This window comes from Triticum urartu, chromosome 5 (genome assembly GCF_003073215.2).
Source record: "Triticum urartu cultivar G1812 chromosome 5, Tu2.1, whole genome shotgun sequence".
NCBI lineage: Eukaryota > Viridiplantae > Streptophyta > Magnoliopsida > Poales > Poaceae > Triticum > Triticum urartu.
In genome coordinates, this window is record NC_053026.1 from 573,825,177 (window position 1) to 573,833,659 (window position 8,483).

General features: G+C 40.9%; 1 long non-coding RNA gene across 1 annotated transcript; it reads right to left on the minus strand.

The window, feature by feature from the left end:
• Window positions 1-2,704: 2,704 nt before the first annotated feature.
• LOC125506080 lies at window positions 2,705-4,437 on the minus strand. Its single transcript, XR_007282581.1, has 2 exons — window positions 3,830-4,437; window positions 2,705-3,201 (listed from the first exon to the last, which is right to left on the minus strand). It is a non-coding gene; the product is annotated as an uncharacterized LOC125506080 (long non-coding RNA).
• Window positions 4,438-8,483: the final 4,046 nt, after the last annotated feature.

An 8,483-nucleotide genomic window follows, 5' to 3' on the forward strand; every position in this document is an offset into this window, starting at 1 on the left:
CCAACGAGGAGCTAAAGGTAGAATTTTTATTCCTTTCAAGTTTTATCGACCACCGATACAACTCTACATGCACTTAACGTTCGCTTTACTTAAAACAAGTATGAAACTATTTTGTAGATGTGATAGGATAGTTTGCAAGAATAAAACTAGATCTGCTTAGCGAGAATAAAACTATGAGTAATTTGCAAGATAATAAAAGTTAGTTATTTAGTAGAAAGCTTCTGTAACACAAGAATGTTATTTGTCTCTAGGCAATCGATAAATAGACCGGTAATCATTATTGCAATTTTATATGAGGGAGAGGCTTAAGTTAACATACTTTCTCTACTTGGATCATATGCACTTATGACTAGAACTCTAGCAAGCATTCGTAACTACTACAGATCATTAAGGTAAAACTCAACCATAGCATTAAGTATCAAGTCATCTTTACTCCCACACGCAACACCCCCCTTACTCGGGTATAAGATAAAAATAACTTTCTGCAAAACAAACCACAAGCCAGTCTTTTATTATATCTTACATGTAGATGTAAGTCAGTTATGCAGTTGTGACCCCATTTGGAAATGTGTAGCAGGACGCTTGCAATTGTGTGTCTAGATATGGACATGCAAAAGCGGACATGCAACTTGCCCGATGACCCCTTTGCTGGCACTTGTTGTAGTCTTTTTGTACCCATGCAGTAGCAGCCGGATTATAAAGCTTGTAGTTGCATGTTTAGTGGTGGACATGCATCTGGTCACACAACCACCACCACCAACACCCCCCCCCCTCCAAAATAATAATATAAACATGCAGAAAGCAGGAATTGGCACTGTGCATTAAATTAGTAGGTTAGTCCAAAATAATAATATAAATTATTATAAAAGTATACAAAAATAATAATATAATAACATGAAACAATAAAAAATTATAGATATGTTTGAGACGTATCAAGTAACATTTTATAAACACAGTTGTTCACACCCCTTTTTTGTGCCATGAATTTGCTATATATATAGTGTTACCATTTATCATCCAGGGTGCAGAATAAGTATTTCTTCACCCGAGGTAATCTTACGATCATTTCATAATTAAATTACGTCTAGAATTCAAATAATTACATTCCTATTGATTCACTACATAAAATTTGACATAAGAAATAAAAATATATGTCATAAGACAAGAAAATTTGTAATTTATGTGTATTTTAGACTATATTTTTACGTTTATAATTTTACATAACATAAAATATTTTTTACGGCGATTATATATTTTCTTACGGTCTCTTTTTACGTCGAAAATAAAACAAAACTTACGGAACGTAAAATTACGGTGCATTGATGGTAAAATAGATGGGGGTGAAGAATAACTATTCCTCAACCAGGGTGACAAATAGCGCGACCCTTATATATAGGTAATAAGACAAGAAATTTTGCAGTTTATGTGTATTTTAAACTATGTTTTTATGTTTATAATTTTACATAACATAAAATATTTTTTACGGTGATTATACATTTTTTTATGATCCCTTTTTACGTCGAAAATAAGACAAAACTTATAGAACATAAAATTACGGTGCATTGATGGTAAAATAAAGAGGGTGAAGAATAACTATTCCTCACCCATATATATATATATATATATATATATATATATATATATATATATAAGGGTAAACACGAGTGTGTATTTATGTAATGATTTTTGCTAATGTAAAATGGGTTCTGCATATTAAGATAAGAGAATATGACAAAGCTAAATGAGAAATTTGGTCAAAACAATTATGTGATTCTGCCCGTGTCTCCTTTGTGCATTCATTCTCTTCTCAATCTTCGCCAAAGGTTGTAACAGAGGTATCCAAAACAAGGAGGTCGGCAAAGGAGGTAACATGATAGGTAGTTAAGGGTTCCCCAACTGATGCCGCACAAAATAAAAACCAACATAAATATAGTAACTTGGACTAATTTAAATTAAATCGATAATTTTCTAAAACCACATCATGCATTAACTGAATCAAATAAAATCAAACTTACCAAAGTCACAGCTAAATCAAAACTTGCATTACCTTCACCTACCCTTACCTAAATCAAATTAAATGTTAACAAAATCTAGAATATAGTGGATGTAAGGTATATGTCGGACAATACTGATGTTGACCTACTAAATGTGTACGCACCCATTGCAACGCATGTCCTTCTTGCTAGTTGCTAGTGTGAGATCAACTTCTTCTTTTTTGCAAATAGTGAGATCAACTTCTTAAGAATATAGGATGAAGGGAAAACGGAAAACAAAAACAGCAATTAATCATGGGAAAAAGTAGAAGAAAAAATCAGTACAAAGAGCTGACATTGGAAGCCTGAAGTGAACAAATGACAAAAACACGCAAGAAGGAATGCAAAAAACTGGACCCCCTCTTTTCTATATCAGGCGGGTAAAAAAGAGGGGGGAAACAACATAGCCCAACTCCGTAACTCACACATGGGCTGCCCTTGTACGAGACGAGCCTTGTATCTTTCTTTTTTTTAACACGTAGCGCTCATATAAACATGCATATACTCACCCCTATCACTGAAAATCCTGAAATAGATCCAGTATAAATGTGAGCATCAGAATTTCAACTCTGATGGACTGGGAATTTCACTGTCTACATAACCATTTCAACCACAAGTTGGTTCGCGATTTGTATCTGAGGAATCGATTTTAGTCTATCGGACGTGGAACAGGACAGCTCAAAAAAGAAGACGACGTGGAACAAGTCATTATTGTTCGGTGTCCAACCTAGTTACGGTATGTATACACGTGACAAACTGCATGCCTGCCTTGGACGTACAGTACTCAAAAGCAGCGTCATATCCTTTTTTTTTGCGAAAGAAAAGCAGCGTCATATCGACGACGAGGTGGAGGGCGCGGAGCTCCTTAACATCGATCAAGGTCGCCGGCAGGTCCATCTGGAACGTCAGCGGCGAGTTGGCCGAGATGCACGAATGCGCCCTCCCTCCACCTGATCCAAAAATTCATCCAGAGTGCAACAATCTTCAGGAGCACCGCTGGGTGTGCCCGTGCGGGACGCGGGCGGTCGCGGCGTGGTCGTCGGGGTGGCAGCAGGGTGCTCGACACCGGCGTGTGGCCCTAGAGCCCAAGCCGCCGGTGCTCCATGACCGCTGGATGCCGCCGGTGCCCAAGCGGTGGCTGGGCTACCAACTTGGTCGCTACTCTGATCTGCACTTCCCGGTTCCCGGGTTCATTGTCACGGCTAATCGCATTGAGCAGAAAAGAGGAAGGAAATAGAAACTGAATATAACAAATTTGCTCTGATTAATCCCTATTCATAGCAAAGCTGCTGGAGCAAAACAGATTCGTACAACTTTACAAATACTCCTACTATGTACTGTAATTGCGTTAGTTGAACATGTTAGGTTGATCTCTCCACCGAGTGGGCCCAACGGTCCATCCGGCCCTGATCTATTCGCGCCCTGATCGGGGGCGCCCAACCCTCTTATGGTTGGTGGGCCCCTGTGACCTGCGATATATAGAGAGGTGGAGGCCGGGGCACACGGTACGAGGTTCACCGCGCCGCCAGACTCCCCACCGATATCCCCTTCCGATCTAGGGCAATCGCAGTGCTCAAGGAAAGCACCACTGCCACCTCTCCATCTCGATCTCTCTGCTACCACCGGCCTCTACTACACCATGGTCAGCTCAGGATCGAGCTCATACGCACCCAAGGAAGGTAGGTTACCGGGAAGATCTAGCCTACATCGATCTAGTGGATCTAACAATGGTATCAGGCCATCTTGGCAAGATGATTTTCGGTAAAAAGATAAAACATAGAAAGAAAAAGAAATACCTCTCCCCAAAAGAACCCTAGAACAGGGCAAAGACCACCGGAGAGGGCCTCAGGCCTCGCCGGCAAAGAGTGCCGCCGTAAGGCCGCGCTGACCCTCTCGATCTCGATGCGCATCGGCAAGCCGAGGCGTCGGACGAAGGTACCACCCCTCACGGGGCAAAGGAAAAGCTCAAAGTAGGCACCGCAGCCAAACCGCTCGACGGCGGCGCGCTCACCGCAAGGCGGATGCGCAGCCGGCGAAGGGGATGGCCAAGGCACTGCATCGAAACCCGCATCATCTCTCTCTGTTGCTGCACAAGGAGAAGTAGTAGATTGAAGGGAGGAAAGGGGGAATGGAGAAGAGCTCGCCAGGGAAAGGCGGAGCTCAACCCCGTCTCCGGCTGCCGGCGACCGGCGTCAAAAGCAACGGCGCAGTCGGGAGCGAGACAAGGAGAGCAGAGGTGGCCGCGAGAGTCCCTCTCTCTCTGTAAAAGGAATGGAGGGGGGAAAGGGCAGGCTCGCGCATCGTGGTGCGGTGGCGCTCGTCGCCAGCGGCCGGCCTTGTGCCGCGGCATGGTGGCTCGACTCAGTCGGGACAGCGAGCGAGAGGGGTGCGCGGGGGAGGAAAGGATTAGGGTTCCCCTCGCCCCCCACCGCATCGATTGGTTTTGATCTGGCGAAAAGCAAGGGCGGCCGTCAGATTCAGATCGACGGCCATCGTGAAACCCTAGCCCCGCCCCAGGCCGCTGGGCCAGAAAGGGAGCAGGCCAGCTGGGCTGCTGGGCCGCCAGATCCAGCGGACCGGGCCGGCTCGCTCGAGCGCGCGGAGGCGCAGGCCTTGGGCCGCTGCGGGCCTCCCGCGCCAGGCCGAGTTCGGCTGATGCTGCCCGTTTTCATATTTTTTTTCAAGGTTTTGTCCAGTTTTTGGCAGATTTTAAATAGTCCTTTCTGTGCATTATTTTTCCAACGAAAAATTATGTTCAGAAAATAGGAAAGAAAAAGTTGCAAAGTTTCTGAAAAAGAAAAAATAGAGAAGTCTCTGAAAATAAAATTGAAATTTTCAGAAAAGAATTAAAAGTTCATATTTTTTATTCATGTTTTTCCGCTGCGTAAATAATTAATAGTGCTCTTTTACAAAGAAAATAAAAGTTTAGATAGAATTAAGTTTTTAAGAGCATGTTAAAGTGAATATTAAAATGAATATGATTATGTTATTTTTATGACCAACGTTGTTAATTACATGATCATGTTTTATTATTGAAATTTAAAGGTGCTCCTTTAAAAGTGAATAAAGCTAAAGTAAAAGATTAAATTGTTGCTTCTCTAATGCATTTTTGAACCAACCGGTTAAAATTGCTTAGCGAGTAAAAGAGTACATAATTGTTTTTGAATAGAATATTGTAAAGTTTCCGCTGCAAAGTAAAAGTTTTATCCTCCATTTAAATTGGAACCAACGGGAAAATTTAATTGGAAGAAATGTTCTTAGCAATGTTTTTCCCCTGTGGGTGAAATAAGATGCAGATAGTTTTCACTATGACAAAAGAAAGATATTTGTTTTTAAAGTTAAAATGTGGTATTGTTATTTTCTGACCAGCGTTGATGATAACAATGCTATAATTCTATGAGTCTTATGTTCAAAGTTCAAATCTCTGATAAATTTTGTATCAAAGTGGTCAATTTTCAGAGAACGGATAAAGATTAAGAAATGCTCTTGAACTAGAGAAATGTATATTTCTTGTTCCCGCTGCAATAAAGTTGATGGTGATGATTAATTCTTAGCAAAGTTGTTTAATATAAATACTATCATCACATTGTTTATGAGTTATATGCATTATTTCCATTTCCGCCCAACGGTGATATGGAATTAATGTATAAGGATGATGTTTATTCTAATTCTGCCACAATGATGATTTAGAATATAAAAGAAAGTTTCAAAAGTTTAATATGCATTTCTTTTAACCAGACCAATGTAGGGTTATTTTTTATACCCATTATTGTTGATTATTGGCTAAGTTTTCTCAGACTAAAAGTTTTGCATGCTTTCATTCATGAAAGCGAATGGCTGGGTACTTGTGACTCAAAAGATGACCAAGAAAGGTCATAACGTGAGGGAGTATGTTCTCTCTAAAGAATGGCATAAAAAGAAAAGAGATAGATCATTGAGAGTCTTGGTTGATAAATGTCTTTCATGTACTCTCTATGAAGAAGTTTTTTTTTCAGTCAACATGATTTGAGATGAAACAAGCAACATGCGTGTTTAATTTGACCAACGTCGGATCAAGCATGTTTGTCAAAGAGCATTCGGATTTATTCCTAAATTTGATGATTGAATATGCAGTCAAAAGAGCCAATTCTGGCATTTATTACAGGGAATTACCCGCATGGCGGAAAAAGATGATTATGATAAAACCTGCATGGCGAGAAAAGTCTGGGAAAATACCTGCGTAACGGGGTAAAGCTGACATAATATTATGTCAAAAATCCTGTATGGCGGGAGAAATTCCAGCAAGAGAAAGATATGATAACTCATGTGCTTTTAATGTATCCCACTCTGCGAGAAAAGAATGGAGTAGCCGAAAGGCACAACCGTACACTTATGGATATGGTGCGCAGCATGATGAGTTATTCCAACTTGCCATTGGGATTATAGATGGAGGTGCTTAAAACTGCCATTCACATTCTCAATAGAGTACCAAGCAAGTCGGTGCCCAAAATACCGTACGAGCTATGGACAGGAAGGATGCCCTCCCTACAACACATCAGTGTGTGGGGGTGCTCTGTTGAGGCCAAAATGTTTAATCCAAACATTGCAAAGTTAGATCCCGAAACAGTGAGTTGCCACTTCATTGGTTATCCAGACAGATCAAAGGGTTTTTGTTTCTACTGCCCAGACAAATATACAAAGTTTGTAGAAATGAGACATGCAGTCTTCTTAGAGGACGGAATGATGAGGGGGAGCTTGCTAGCTCGGAAAATTGATCTTGAGGAGAAGAGGGTGCATGCACCTAATCCGATGATTTAGGAGCCATTTTTCTCACTACCAGTTGCAACTCCACCCATGACAACTATGGGAGTAGACCCGGAACCTGTCCGTCAGGAGCCGACTGAACTCGTTGTTGAGCATGAAAGGGAGGTGCAGCAGCAAATTTTAGAAGAAGTGCCAGAAGTTGAGGCACAAAATGTGCCAGAAACTGAGGCCCTTAGAAGGCCTACAAGACCAAGAAAGTCAGCTATTTCTACTGACTTTAAAGTTTATAACACAGAAATAGTTCATATGGAAAAAGATCCCACCTCATATGAAGAAGCCATGAGAAGCCCTCATTCATCGAAGTGGATGAAGGCAATGGAAGACGAGATGAAATCGATGAGTTCCAAAGATATGTGGGACTTAGAGGAAATTCCTAAAGGAGCCAAAACAATAGGCTGTAAATGGGTCTACAAAATTAAGTATGACTCTAAAGGGAATATAGAAAAGTATAAAGCACGACTCGTGGCAAAAGGATTTACACAAAGAGAAGGGATAGATTACAATGAGACATTTTCTCCAGTCTCATGTCAGGATTCCTTCAGAATCATAATGGCATTAGTTGCTCATTTTGATTTAGAGTTACATCAAATGGATGTTAAGACGGCATTTTTGAATGGTGATTTAAAAGAAAATGTCTACATGAAACAACCCAAGGGTTTTATCATGGAAGGCAAGGAAAATATGGGATGCCGTCTGAAGAAATCCATTTATGGATTAAGACAAGCCTGTCGGCAGTGGTATCTAAAGTTTAATCAAACGATTAAAAGTTTTGGATTTAAAGAAAATATTGAGGATAATTGCATTTATGCAAAGTTTAAAAATGGGAAATATATTTTCCTAATCTTGTACGTGGATGATATCCTGCTTGCTAGTAGTGATGTTAGTCTACTACAAGAAACAAAGAAATATACTTATCCTCAAATTTTTGACATAACAGATCTTATGAAGCATCATATGTTTTGGGCATAGAAATTCACCGAGATAGGAACAATGGAGTCTTAGGACTATCGCAGAAAGCATATTTAGAAAAGGTTCTTAAAATGTATAATATGCATGCGAGTAAAGCCACACCTGCTCCTATAGTCAAGGACGATAGTTTTGGAAAATTCCAATGTCCCAAGAACCGGTACGAGATCGATCAAATGAAAGCAGTATCATATGCTTCGGCAGTTGCAGCTTACAGTATGCACAAGTGTGCACTCGCCCTGACTTAGCTTTTATTTGTTTTATAGAAATACTGTAAGGGAACCCCCTACAGCATAATTGATGCAACAAACCCAAATTGCAAGTACCAAGCCTTGAACCTGGGTGGGTGGGAAGGCATCAGCCCCTTCCCACCACCTCGCTCATCATCTTTGCTCTATGCACACTCAAATTTCCTCCAAAAATCTTGGAACTATTGGATAAGCTTCGGCGGAGATGTCTTTGGACAAAAAAGACGGAGCGGGGGGAGAAATGCAACTCTTTGGTTGTCTGGGACAGGATTTGTCGCCCAAAAGAAAGTGGAGGCCTCGGGATCATCAATTTAAAACTTCAAAGTGACGCTCTTCTCCTGAAATATTTGCACAAATTCTATAATCAGCATGACCTCCCCTGGGTTGATCTCGTTTGGTCCACATACTACACAGACAAGATTCCGCATGCTTC